This window comes from Triticum dicoccoides, chromosome 2A (genome assembly GCF_002162155.2).
Source record: "Triticum dicoccoides isolate Atlit2015 ecotype Zavitan chromosome 2A, WEW_v2.0, whole genome shotgun sequence".
NCBI classification, from domain to species: Eukaryota; Viridiplantae; Streptophyta; class Magnoliopsida; order Poales; family Poaceae; genus Triticum; species Triticum dicoccoides.
In genome coordinates, this window is record NC_041382.1 from 324,158,731 (window position 1) to 324,173,550 (window position 14,820).

The 14,820-nt window shown below is 44.4% G+C and overlaps 1 pseudogene; it reads right to left on the reverse strand.

Moving 5' to 3' along the window:
* Positions 1–1,216: 1,216 nt before the first annotated feature.
* On the reverse strand, positions 1,217–14,212 carry LOC119354488 (annotated as a pseudogene).
* Between the last annotated feature and the right edge of the window lie 608 nt (positions 14,213–14,820).

Sequence of the window (14,820 nt, forward strand, 5' to 3'; positions counted from 1 at the left end):
AAGAAAATCTTGCAAGAAAATGTGCCAATCCATTGGCTTCCCTTGGACAATGGCTGAAGGAGATCGACAGAATAGCATGAGCTAACTGAAAGCAGTCAGCCAACACCGGCGCATAGGGGCTTAAGATTTCAGTATTCCCATTGCAAGCATCGATAAGTTCTAAGCAATCCGATTCCACCGCAACTTTGCTACAGCCCGCTTCATAGAGTAACTTCAGACCCCGCCTCAGCGCCAAAGCCTCTGCAGTTGGTGCGTTTACATAGAGTAACTTCAGACCCCGCCTCAGCGCCAAAGCCTCTGCAGTTGGTGCGTTTATGATGTGATCTATGAGTTCAGACGCCCCAGCCACCACTTCTCCACGATAGTTCCGAAGAACTGCAGCTACGGCGTCAGTACCATCGTCGAAGAAAGAAGCATCTATATTCAGTTTATAGTGTCCCATCGGTGGTTTTTGCCATCTTGCTATAGGAACCGGAGCACTTGGACGAACTACATGATTAGCAGCAATTGCCTGAATAGCGAAGACCGAACTCAGTGCATTTTTCACAGTTTCACCTTTCATGGCTTGCCGCCGCTCCCACCAGATATACCAAGCTCCCACAGCGACAGTTTCCTGTAAACCAAGTTGTCCCAGAACTGGTGATCTCCTTATTGAACTCTGAAGAATCTCCTCTAAGACCACAGAACCCGAACAATCAGTACATAAAGCTCTATCAATAATCTCTTCTAAGCCAAGAGATTTCCATACTTCTCTTGCCAGCGTACATGTGAAAACCAGATGGCGAATATCTTCCGATCCAGACTTGCAAATTGGACATTGAGGAGAGACTTTGATGTGTCTGTTACTAAGGATGCACAAACCTGGTTAGTCTCATTAAGAAAATGAAAAGGGAGAATAGCCAAAATGCCGCTAGTTGAAAACGTAAGTGCCGAAAGCACGGTCAGCCTAGTAGAAGTCGGCTTCCCCAGTCTTCGGTGGCAAGCGCCACTTTGCCCTTCTCATATCATGTATGGTGTATAATATGTTCTACCAAGTACAGAAAATACTCCCTCCATTCCATATTAGCTGTCGCTGACTTGGTAGTACCAAATCAGCGACAACTAACAGGGTAAATCAAGGGTGCTGAAGCAGTCTGATGATTTGCGTCCTATCATCATACTACAGATAGGAAGTGTTTCACCCGGAAGGGAGAGTACCAAATGAAGGTGGAGTAAATGACAACAGACAACAATTTAAATTACGGTTAACTCAGCCAAATGTTGTTCACTGGCACAAATCTTAGTCTTATAGACGATAGATCCAGAATTTTAGACTCACCAAATCTTCCAGAATAGCAATATTATATATATAAACACAATAAAAGAAGAAACAACAGCTTGGCAACAAGTCCATCTATAATCTACAATGCTTAACTTATTCCTCTTCTGCCGCCTGCTTGCGCCTTGTGAGCTCTTCTGCTATGTCGAGCTCCAAGCCTAGTCTTGCAAATAGCAAACTAGATCTCTTCAGATTTGCATCAGCCAAACTATTTTTGAGCTGTATCCAAGTTTAGCGAATGTGCACATGTACCAACGGCGCTTCAGTTAGCACTTGCTGTGTTTTGGCCTTTTCAGCAGCTTGTGGCTAGGTGCCGCATGGTCATCCTGCAAAACATGTGGTGAAGAATGTCATGTATACTAAACCAGGAAATCTGCAGTACCGTACGAGCAGGTGCACCAGCTTCTTGTTTTTTAGCTATTTTTTCCGACTCCAACCAGGTTGGTTTTCACAAAAGCATCTCTAAGAAATGGAAGCCTGACATATAATTTTTGACTAAATTCTCACCTTATACAGTGACGCCGCAGAATCAGACCTCATGGCTTGATATTGGTTCTGGCCAAGAGACTGGACAGTCTCAAGTGCATCTACTGTAAGCTGCCAGCCACAAAATGCTGCACTATTTGTGCTGGAACCAGTATTGATAGTGCAAGCAATGGCAACATATCCATTTACCCATGGACAATAGTTGTTGTGATGCTTAATTGGATCAAATTCTGGAAGACCCGTTTCATAATCATTCTCTCCATCCGTTGCTCCTGAAAAACAAATGACAACGTAAATAACATATTCACATTAAGATTAAATTATCTGAATGACACAAAACACAAAATTCAGCATCGAAAAATTAATCAGCATCCGAGTATAGGTCCTATACAGGACCACAGCTTGGCAGTCATTTCACAAGTATGGGATGCCAAACCGCTACTGGCTCAACTATCAAGTCATCAACATCTTGAATTCTTGATGACAAATATTTTAGTCTGATAAATAAATTGTCCCAATGATGTGTACTTTTCAGCTCAGAAGCACCTTATTAAGATTTGATTAATATGGTTCAACAAAATCAGGCATATGTCACATGTAAGCACAGAGAGAATAGTTAGATGCTGAAGTACCAAGATCATTTCCTGGGTCATACTCGTCCTTAGTCAGCATTTTACCAGTCTGAGTCACTTCATCTTTAGATAAATCAATCCCAGAATAAACTCTTGCATTGCAAGAAAGGGAATGTTGTATGTTACTCTCCTGGCCTCTGGCATGGCTCATCTTCTCTCCACTCTCGACCGAATCAGCTTTAGTTGAACCACTGTCAACTCGACCCACTAACCGAGATGCCATATCGTGGCTATCAGCCTGAGGCTCTTCTCGACCAGCATCTTCAGGGACAAACTCATCCATCACTCCAGGTCCAGGAGCTGACTCACCAGTATGCCCCATGGTTTCAGTAAGCTCGGGAACTGGTTCCACATCTCCGACAACACTCTCAGTTTTATGTTCAGAAACCTCAACTCCATGAATTTCAGCTTCATGACTAGCACCCATTCCAACACTGCCTCCGCTAACTCCAACGCTAAGTTGATCCCTAGCAAAAGCAGGAGCTGTTTCTGCATTGAGGACTTCTTCCCCTCCATTCATACTACTCCCTCCTATATCTCTTGCATTACTGTCAGCAGCAGGCTGTACAAAATTGCTTTCCTGTGCTTGGTTGCTATAATTGAGATCCAATGTGTCACTCATTCCACCACTCCTGAGTGCACTTGAAGGCTTCTCAACATCATCACCATCACATGGATGGTATTCAACACTCTCCATTGAATTTTCCTCCGCACCGTGAATAATATTCATTGCAATAACAGAAGATGCCCTCATGGAGTCTCTAGCAGACGAGTTGCGAAGGGTAGATGGACCCTCTTTAGATGGCTCAAATCTGTTGACATCTATATCCAGCTCAAGACTTAAATTTCTGCTTGGACCAGCTCCGGAAGAAGATGGACGATTGTCATCAAAAAGATTAAAGCCACGAGGCCTTTTGTTCCGAATATCTGAGTTTTGTACAGCATCATCAACTTCATCACCGTCGCGGTCAATTACAGTTCCTTCTATACTGTCAGCAGGCTGAAGCCTGTTTATTGGCTTATCAGCTGTACTCCCACCTTCCTCCAGATTACGCTTCCTCGAACTGGGGCCACGAGATTCAAATGAGGCTGCATAGCCACCAATCTCACTCCCGGTAGGCTGACCAATCATCAGATCTATTCCCATCCCCTCTTTCTTGAAATTTTCAGGCATTGAGAGCATCCCAGAATGGGTTGGTGGCAATCCTCCTGCCATTGTCAGATTTAGGTCAACCTGAGCATTTGACAATGATTTTCCCTCAACAGTGCATGCCTCATCACGTCCTTCAGCATTATTTCTGTCTGTTGCTTCAGCAACCCATCCATTGATCCCACTCGTAGCACTAATTCCACGTGCCAACATAGGTTTCGTCCCTGCATCAGGTGCATCAATGTTGCCGAGATTAAGATGAGAAGGACGTGGAACAGATCTGAAATCCCAGATTCTCACTGTAGCTCCACATAAGCTGCAATCCAGCAAAGGTGATCTCATGCTGCATCCAGAATCTTTTACACGTAGTTTGCCTTTCCCCTTATCTTTCTTGACTGATGTAGAGTATGAATTTTGCTGAGGCTCAGGAAAGCGGGAGCATTTATCTGGTTCAGCTGAGGCTGCATTTTTTGCAGAGTGGGTTGAATTTTCTTCCCAGTCTTGTACGTTCGGAAGCCATCTAGGTTCCCATCCACACAGGCTAATAAGCTTCTGCGCCTGGATACATTAGATGTATTGACCTAGATTAAGTAAAGCTAAAAGTTCTGCGACAATAGTAGCAACAAAATGGTCATCATGAAGAGCATAAATGAAAAGAGATATACTTGAGAGTAACTGCAGGTTTCGTCTTGATGATTGACATCAATTCCTGTTGTACCATCTGTTTTGTAACCCAGCTCCCCACACAGAATTGTGATTGATTGGGATAAGACATGTTCAATCTGCTGACTCCTAGTGAGTTTCATACTCTCTATTGCAGACGAGGCAATAACAGGGAGAGATATAAACTGCAACAGCCCCTCACAGCGATCTTTAAAACCACCAAGAAGAGCTGATGGTGTGAAGTGGAGCTGTACCAAGCTATCAGCACAGCTATTCCCTCTCCAGGGACAATCATTCTGGTGCGATGCACCAAGCTGTTCAGCAAAGGCTTCTCCAGCATTTGCAACTACAACAAAACAATAAGGGGAAGTTAGGTTTCACAGCCCAAAATGTGTCAAATTGTACAGAACTAAGAAGTTCAGCTAAACTAAATATGGCATAAGTAACATCAGGTAGAACTGTGGAAATTGTAGGAACCAACCCACATGGCCATATCTGTTGGTAATTCGGAGTATTCCAGTTTAACTTAAAACTTCTACTGTAGTGGTGAGAATCTAAACTAAACAAAAACTTTCCTCACATTCCAATGCAAGAGTTAAATACACATTGTTGGTTAAGAGATGCACAGTACAACCGATGCTAGAGACAAAATTTCGGTCAGTGTGAACACTTGTACCAGTCAAATCAAAGCTCCTCTAATTCAGCTAATAGGAAAAATATTCACACAAAAAAAAGGAAGGGATTAGATATCCCCTATTGCACAATTTGCATCGAGCTAGCAAGCATGACTATCTGAAAGAACACAATCATGCCATACATCCACGCAATTACTGTTATCATTTACTAAAGGTAACACATTCATCGTTTAACATTATGGAATATATTTGCACAAGTCAGACCTAAAACAGGACCAGTTAATTCGAAACTGAGAAGGCCAGTGACAAAATTTACTGACACGGGACATACCTTCAGCAGGGGACCAGGATGTCAATGCAGTAAATATCAGATGTGCGCCACATGAGTCGCATTCAATTTTGTCCACACCAATGTTCACCCAGCCCCTTTGAGCACAGGCCAGTGAACTAGCAGCCTGTAAAATTGAACAAATTAATGCTCTTTTCTAAACAAACTGTGATGCCATTTATCGTGCGTATGATTCTCCCTCTAATTTTTTGTAACTTCGAATTTCCAAAAGGTGATTAACATATGTATCATTTGATTGACTGGAGATTCAATTCGGAAAGCATGACAATTTTTCTACAGACATCTTAACTGCACATAGGCATGAATAATGCAAGCACACAGATGCTGAAAGGTACGTTAAAAATGTCTTATTCAGCACCACCAAGACCAAAAAAAAAAAGCAGACTTACAAGAAAATCATCACTACTCTCTCTGTTTTGCTGTAACTATACATGGCATTGGGAGTCCCTGTTTCAACACATGTCCACTGAGGGAACCAAGAGTGCAGTTCTTGTCTCTTTGCAGTTTTCCATTCTCTAATGATTTGGAAGAGTTCAAGTGATTGTAGCATGTTTGTATGCATGCACATTTCTCATTTTCTCTCACATAGTCACAGTAAGTGTTTCCTAACTTGGTATGTGCAAATAGTGTCATAGTGGGCTGTGGATACAGAGAGTAAAACAGAAGAATATCAAGGGCACAAGTGATAATTCAATTCGAAATAAATGTTTTAGACTGAGATTGAAATGACCAACATTATCACTTTTAAGTGTTTTATCATTATTCAGTTATTCTAAACATTCCTCTGAGAAAACTTTTGTTCTAAACTGAAAGGTAATACCATTACCTTACTGTAATCAACAGTACACTCGGACACAAATTTAAAGTTACATGGTTTAAGAGAGAAGAAGCAACCTTTGGTTTAGAAGCCCATGTTGAAGGCTTAAATGTGGCCAGTCGATGAAGTAAATCTCCTCGTTCCCATGGTCTACATGATGGTTGCGAAAAATCCATAGCAGCTCCAACAGCATTAGTACTAAGAGAAGGCTGAGCAGCATGTGAAGCAACATGGGATGATGACCCAACTTTAGATAACTGCTCGCTGCCTAACCAATCTATGGTAGCTACATTTGTTTGCGCGGGAGGAGATGAAGCACCAGCAGAACTGAGAAGCAAAAGGAAGAGCTTTAGTGCAAGAAAGCAATCTACAATATGTGTCTATCACAGAGTACACTTAAAGAATTAAACATAACAAATTTACAATAGGCTTCACCCCTATTTGTTCAGGAAGATAAATCAACACTTGATGTATTCACCATAACTTCATGATTTTTTTTTATGGTGTAACCTGTACCTTTTCTTGTTAAGGGGCAAATCACATACTATGGAGAACTGACATGTGCAACAATGCTCATCATGTTATTAAATAGCAAATCAGCAGTAATAAATTAGGGAAACCCAAAATTGGTTCATTTCCATATTTGGGACTTTGCAATTTACAATGCAATCAGAATAACAGACAGTAAATGCTTTCGAACTTGGCAACAGAACACTGAAAGCAGACCCAGAATATGGAGATCAACTGTTGGCGTCCAGCCAGTACACTCGGTGAAGCTGTGCAAAACCCAATTTATACCATGAGTGCACAAATCAACATCAATCTGCAAGCTGATACCCTCCGTAGCCAGCGCAAGGCACCCCCACGACAGAAAGCCCATGCCACCAGAAATCAAGCTCTGACGAATTCGCTGGCTCGGCGAGAAGTTAAGCTCGCTAGGGTTTAGTACACGCCCTACTTGGACCTAGCTCGAAATTTCCTAGGGCTACAGCCCCCCTCCTAATAAAAGAACAAAATTTCTTAGCACGGAGCACCTCGCCAGCATCCCAAGGCGGCGCAACCTCCGATTCGGAGCCTGGCAAAGCAGAGCCACAGGGCAGAAAGCTATCACCCAATCGTGCGACGGCTAGGAGGAGACAGGAGGGGAAGAGGCGTCGTACCTGGCGACCGGGGTGGCGGGCGGCGAGTCTGAGCGCAGCGGCGGGTCCGCGGGCGCGAGCGCGGCCGACGAGCTCCTGACCTCTCTCATGGCAGGCGGTGTCGACCTGGATGCGGGTTCCAGCCAGTTGAGGTGCGACCGCGTTGGAATCGAGCTCAGTGGGAACGAATGGTGCGCGTGTTTATCGTGGTGGATCTCGTTGGGTCTATACGCCTGGCCTACTGCCTATCGTTTGAGCCTTCGGCTTTCTTGTTTCCATCGTGTCATATGCTAAGTCCATTTTCACCTCAATAATAATAATAATAATGCCAAGTCCGTTTATTCTGGGATGTTACTAAAAAGTAAAAACAAAACAAAAACGTTTATTCTGGGATGATCCTCAAGAAATATATCGGATTTGTCTCTGAGCGCATATGTCTCCAGCTTCATTTGCATTCTTGCTGCAAAATATATTAAACCTCAGGAATATAAGGGAACCAAAAACAAAACAAGCTCATGTACGCAGGCCAGGGATTTATAACTTAGTCATGCTTTAGTTATCCAAACCCGTCGTGCAGTAATACTTTATTATATATGTGAAGTAACTAATGTTGTGTCAGCGCGTGGAAGGAGTCCACTCAAAATGATAGATAGAGTATGTTTCAGTAAAGTAAAGAGATACGAGAAGAGCTATCCCTTTTTTCTTCGCTGATCCTCTCTTACATCAGTTGCAGCAAAAACCTCACAAGAGAAGTCTCCAAAACTCCAACACTTAGGGCCTCCACTTCTTACCTTTTCACTTTCTACCGTTAATTTTATTTCTGCAGCTTCGATTATTCAAACATAGTAAACGACACCACTATTGACGTCTACATGAAATTACCTAAGACTTTCATGTTGTAACAATAATTTAGCTATGCCTTGAAATTGCTATAAACATCGTCAATAGGATTATGCTCTAACTGAAAACTCTAGTCCAATAATAGCGCCAGCAACACTCACTTCATGAAAGAAATCCCATGCATGCATCTAACAAAATCTTACCCTTGGCACGCTCAGATCAAGCGATGCTACCGGGTTATGGTTGCAGACTGGGCTTCATATCTTCCATGTTCTTCTCTAAACTTGCCCTTCTCCATGCATATGGCAAAAAGCACTCGCTCATGTACAACCCCTAGCTAGTATTGATCAAACGACACTAACACCACCACAAAAAGTTGATGGAAGAAAGGAGTTCACGGCCAGATTAATACTGCATACAAGGACACACAACCTAGTGGCGGCGGGGATTAGTTCGGCCTAGGGTTAGCCGTCAGGTGCATATGGATGTAAGGATGAGGTATGATAGGCAAACCCGCAAGTAGACATTTATTAAAATAACTTCAAACTATATCACAATTGTCTCGAAAATATAACAGAAAGGATCAAATTTATTAAACTTTCCTAAATTCATTTCAACTGCTAATGCATAATCTTAGTGTGATTTTTGCTCGTCTCGACAAGACAAACTCAATCACAATTTATAAAGTCAAAATTTGGACACATCCACTGACTATTGGGCTGTGCCACAATTAATGTTTTTGCTGGGGTATTCTAATGGGTTGATTTATAAGAATGTTTCATGTTTGTGGCCTGCATGAGCAACATGTTATCTAGACCCCAATAACATGCTAAGGTCGGCTGGGGTGGTCACCCAAGTGAACCATCTTTCCCTACGGGAGGTCATCCAAGGGTGTGTTTGGTTTCAGAACCAAATGGAATGTCATGGAACCGTTCCATTCCTAAGGAACGGAATGATTCCATCTCGGTGTTTAGCTAGAAGAGAATGAGATAGGATGGAATGGTTTTCAGGGACAGAACGCCAATGAATCTGAAGTCTGAACCAACAACCGCGCAGTTTATCTGAACTTGCTGCTGCCTACAACGCCAACACCATCCTTGAGCAAGCAGCCAAGCACCGACCGCCAAAGCACGGTAACCATGTTAGGTGAAGAGGAGGACGTCGGGAGGCTGGAGCTCGCCTCGGACTTCCTCCCACCCCCATCCATCCTGTCCCTCACGTCGACGTTGGGCGGATCCTGCGTCCTTGTACGCCGCCACGCCGGCCCGCTGGATGTGACGCCCCCCATAGCTAGCGGTTCCTGAGTCCTGACGCCGCATGACCGTAGCTCCTAGCGGCACGTGCTCAAGCGCGGCGCCCGGCTGGATGCGACGCTCCCGACGCCGTACCACCGCGACTCGCGGTGACACGTGCTCAAGCGCGACGGCCAGCTGGATGCGGCGCTCCCGACGCGTGCTCAAGCGCGACGACCGGCTGGATGGGACGCGCCTGACAGCTCGTGTTGGATGCCCCGTGGTTATTGGTGGCTACGGCTCCTTGCTGCTGTAGCGGGGGAGGAAGGAGGTCGTGGGAGTGGGCGGTTCCGCGTGGTCCGCTCGATTTCGAGGTACCGCTTGGAACGGCATAAACAGTGAATATGCCATTCCCTGCAATCGAGTGGTTCTGGTTCCTTTGACAATCCAAACGCAGAAATGGGGTCTGGGAACGAAACCGACCCGTGCCGTTCCACTCGGTGACAGAAACCGAACACACCCCAAGAGAATGCCGCTATCTGGGAGTGTTCCCTTAAAAAGCCACTCCTGGCCAATGCTCGAGAATTGCCATTCTAAAACAGAGTAATTGTCATGCTATTGTATAAAAATTTGTCATACTATTGTATAAAGATTTGCCATGTTGTAAGGAAAAAACTAACATGCTATGAGAAAAATTGTCAAGAATTTGCCATGCTGCAACAGGGACAATTGCTAGCCTAAAAAAGAATTTTCTAACTTGTTTGGATTTGCCATGTTGACAGATTTTTTTTTGCCATGCTACATCTGAAGGATTTATAAATTGTCATTCTGAGTAAATCATTTAATGCCACCAGCTCATAGTTCGTTTAGAGTAGTGCTTGTGAGCAAACAGTGATTGCCACATGTCTTGCTTTGAGAACACAGAAATGGACGTGTTCGCTCAAAATACCTCCTCAAGCTGACGTCAAATTGTTAGCATTTAGGTATTTAGTTGGACCTCCTCTTACTATGGAAGGGAGTGTGCACCAAATGCATGTTTTGTAGAGCATGATACGAATGTCGCCTATATTAACACAGATGATAATCCCAATTACCATATTTCATACTAGGTTAAAACCAATGCAACTTTGCACACCTTTTCATCCATAAACTCGGATCTTTGTTTACAACCACGGCTAGAACATGAAAAAACATCCACATGCCTTTCCTGAGATTCCTGACTAGTTTTATCTTCTACTATCTCCTAACATTTAGATATGATCATGGAGACCTCCGGTGGCGGGTCTCATCGCCTTCGGCTATGCTACCCTCTGGCTTCCACATGACGTCCTTCAGGCCATTCGAGATACTATGGTAAAACTGCACAAGACGTGAAATCATGCAACAGATTAGTCCAAAAACCAACAGCAAAATTCATCTTTTTTGAAACAGTATGAAGTTCCGAAGTAATTTCACTGCAATATCTCAGTTTGAACCTCACCTTGTGGAATTCGAGGGTGTCGCCATTCGATTTGCGGAGCTCCACCATGTAGAGTGAGGGTGTCACTTCAAAAACCTGAGGTTATTACAGATGGAACCATGTCAGTCCATATACCATGCAAGAATAGTGCAACGCAACATATAACAAGGCAAAGCGATTTTCTCAACAACAAAAAAAAACAAGGCAAAACGATACTATGAAATATACCTCTGTTGCAATTGCCAGCTGACCTTTCCTTCCAGGATTCTCTCCTTGCAACTTCAGCTGATTTGATTTAATTCCAGAAAATTGTCATCAGGATAATGTTCAGGTAAAATGGAAACATGCTGTAATTGTTTTTTCATCTGCTAATATAATAGGCACCTTGTAGTTGCGCTTCTGTACGTTGAAGCCCATGGGTCCTGCTGCTGCTTCAATTTTCGACAATATTTCGTTTGCTGGAAGCCTCGACGCAAACCGTGTTTCACGTTTAACAGAATCCTATTTATAGCAAGATTTCAAATTAAAAGGAATCCCATGGTTATTAAAATCTTAATTCATGAACAATTTGAGATGCTGAGCATACCGTTTGCTTCTCAAAAAGTGTGCCAAGATTGAGGCCCTGGGAGGTAGAGATCAACTCGAATGCATTCATCACTGCCGGTCTTTCTTCACGTCTCTCGACAACAAGCTGTGCTGGGTCCTGGATCATTACAAAAAATGTTACCAAGTCCATCCACCGCATTAGGACACATGTTGATATAACATGGTGAGGAAGTACTTACCCCAGATTCGTTGAAAATAGAGTTAATGTCATCCAGATTAACTTCTGCTGTCTCAAACCTAGGAGGCTGATATCCTTTCTTGAACCACTCATTGTTAATAACCTCAGCAATAGTTATTCTCTGCACGGGGCAATAACAATGACATGAGCTATCTCTCAGATATAAGCTTTGATAAAACAAACTGACATGATACCAATGAACAGATGAACATACAGTGTTAGGATTAGGATCTAGTATCTTCTTGATGAGCTTCTTCGCGCTCGTCGAGAACCAAGATGGGCAACTGAAGTCTGCTTTGTATATCTGCATGAACAAGCAGGTTATCTTTCAGGCACTTAATTATTCTGGTAACATCGACCAAGCACTTGGATCGTATTAGTAAAAGCATTTTTTCCTCGCAAAAAGAGGAACTTGCTTTTGACAACAAAAAAACAGCAAAAGTAATTCACCTTCTTGTAAAGCGCCATGAGATTTGAATCTTCGAACGGAAGGTAGCCTGCCATGAGGACAAAGAGAATCACCCCACATGACCACAGATCAGCCTTGGCTCCATCATAACCTTTGTTGTTTATAACCTGTACGCCCAAGAGAGTATTGAAAAATGAGAACAAAATATTCACTTGAATAGAGAGAAGTAGATAATTATAATTTAAGGTCTGGATGCAAATGAAGAACCTCGGGAGCAACATAATTGGGAGTTCCACAAGTCGTATGCAACAGCCCATCCTCCTGCAAGATAGCAGAAAGATATGCAGAAATAATCGTCAGAATCTATCGGCTGATCCGCAATCACGCTGTCAGATAAATAGCAAAACATAAAAGAAGCCAGGCCCGCTGGAAGGAACACTGAATTTTCCATCACAATGGTTTTTTATCAAGATGGAAAAAGAGAAAGCAGTCAATTTTGCTTACTCTGACTTGCTGCGATAGGGCGCTGAGTCCAAAATCAGACACCTTGAGAGTACCGTTAGCATCAAGCAGAAGATTTTCAGGCTGAAACGTGGAAGAAGAAAATGGTATGAGACCACTTTTTGTTTCTTCCCACAGGGCAGATGAGTAACCAGCACGGCACCGGCACGCCACGATACCTTGAGATCACGGTGATAGACGCCTCTGCTATGACAGTAGTCGACAGCGTTGATGAGCTGCTGGAAATATTTCCTGGCGTCGTCCTCTTTGAGCCTCCCACGCGAAGCCTAGACCCACGGATCACGGCAAAATAAGCATATAGGCAGAGTGGGAAGCAAAGCATAACCCAAAATGTTGAGCAAGGTATATACTCACGATTTTGTCGAAAAGTTCGCCACCTGTGACAAGCTCCATGACTATGTATATCTTTGTCCTGCTGGCCATCACCTTTAAAAGACACGCCAATTAGAAGTGGGCATGGTCATTTACATACATAGTCAAAAGGCAAAAGAAACCTACTAGTAGTTTTTAACGAGAAATGAAAAGATAACCAAATATATATACATAATTTCCTCATGCGAGGAATATGAGCAAATAATTACTCCACTGTATTTTGCTTAAATGATGATGATGATGATGATGATGATGATGATGATGATGATTTCAGGTTGCACTAGTACTAGTCTATACCTCGTACATGCGGATGACGTTGGGGTGCCTGATGAGCTTCATGGTGGAGATCTCGCGCTTTATCTGCAGAGAAAAAGAGATGTATCATTCAGAGGCCAAACAAAAGTGAAGAGACAAATTTGATCACGGCCGCCAACTAAACTCTGCGCTTTCCAACGAACGCGCACGAGACGCCCGCCAAGCCTTGGTCTTGGTCTTGGCCTCGGCGGGCGCATTGAATTGAATTCAATTGGCGGCAGAACGCTATTCTGGAACGCCGTAGCTGCTGCCGGTTTCACGGACTCTCACGTCTTGGCGTTCCACCAAGTTGAACTAGTACTTCTACTCTTTTGTCCAATATATAGTTTTCACCCAATTGTTTTTTAGAAAAAAACAGCCCTATAAACCCCTCCTTTTTTAACAATGCTTGATGATCGAGAAAGATGATCAAGGCTAGGCCTCCCTTTTAGTACAATAGAAATAATCTGAACAAGCCATGGATTTGGATTTTGAAGAAAATAATCTATAGTTTTTCTTTTTCTTTTTGGCGTTGGGTTCGAAGAAGAAGAAGAAGAAGAAAGACAAGGTACCTGCGCGATCATCTTGTGCTTGAGGACCTTGTCCTTGTCGAGGATCTTGATGGCGACATTCTCGCCGGTCTCGACGTTCCTGGCGAACTTGACCTTGGCGAACGTCCCTTCCCCGAGCGTCCTCCCCAGCTCGTACCTCCCCACCCGCGTCCTCCCGCCGCCGCCGCCGTGCGCGCTCATCTTCCCTCCCGCGCTCGAATCAACCATTCAGCCAACACCCACCGATTAAAAGAATTACCCGATAGACAGATCTGTTCCTGCGGGCGCGGGTCGCCGGCGACTAGGACCTCTTCTTGTCGCAGGGCCTCCACTGCACGAAGAGCTCCTTGTTGTCCTCCCCTTGCTGCCGATGCCGCATGGAGTCTGGTGGTAGTTAGTTCTCAGCGAACTCGTAGAGTCGCAGGCATGGGAGTGGGATCAAGATTCAGGAAGAGAGGCAGTGGTAGTGGCGGTTAATGGTGGAACGGTAGGGGGAGAGAGGAGAGGAGAGGAAGATGGTGGTATGTATAGGCGGGCGGAGGCGGAGAAGAACGAGGGGGTGCGAGGAAGAAAGCGCGGTCCCGCCGCGTGCGTGCGTGCGTCGTGACGTCTCACGAAGGTGCGGGGCGGTGCGCCGAGCGCCGCGCGTGCGGGCGACCGGGCGAGCTTTCCTAGTTCCTACAGCCCCTCTCTCCTTCTCTCTACAGTTCACTGCCGCAATTAGAGTTTGCTGCTCTGTCCGTTCAACGACTTTTCCACCATTTTCAAATACTCTCTATACTAGTAGAATGCCCGTACGTTGCTACGGGCTATAATGTATATAAATGAATCAAATAAATGATTAAGGTCACCTCTATGGTCGAAGCTCATTTCTTCCTCGTACGTCCGGGCATGTTCGGACTTCAAATGGGCGCCCAACGGTCTCAAAACTCAACCGACTGGACAGTCCGGGCTAAACCCGGGCATGGGCAGCCCGGCTCGACGACCCGGGCCGGGCCAGGTCGGGCTTGACATTCAGGCCAGGCTCGGGCTTTGTTTTGCAGCCCGAAAGATAATTCGGGCCGGGCTCGAGCTTCAATTTTTCTGTATTTCAGGTCGGGCTTTCGGGCTTCGGGCCGGGCTTGCACGTGCGCGTACTAAAAAACAGCATTCGGGCCTGGCTTTCGGG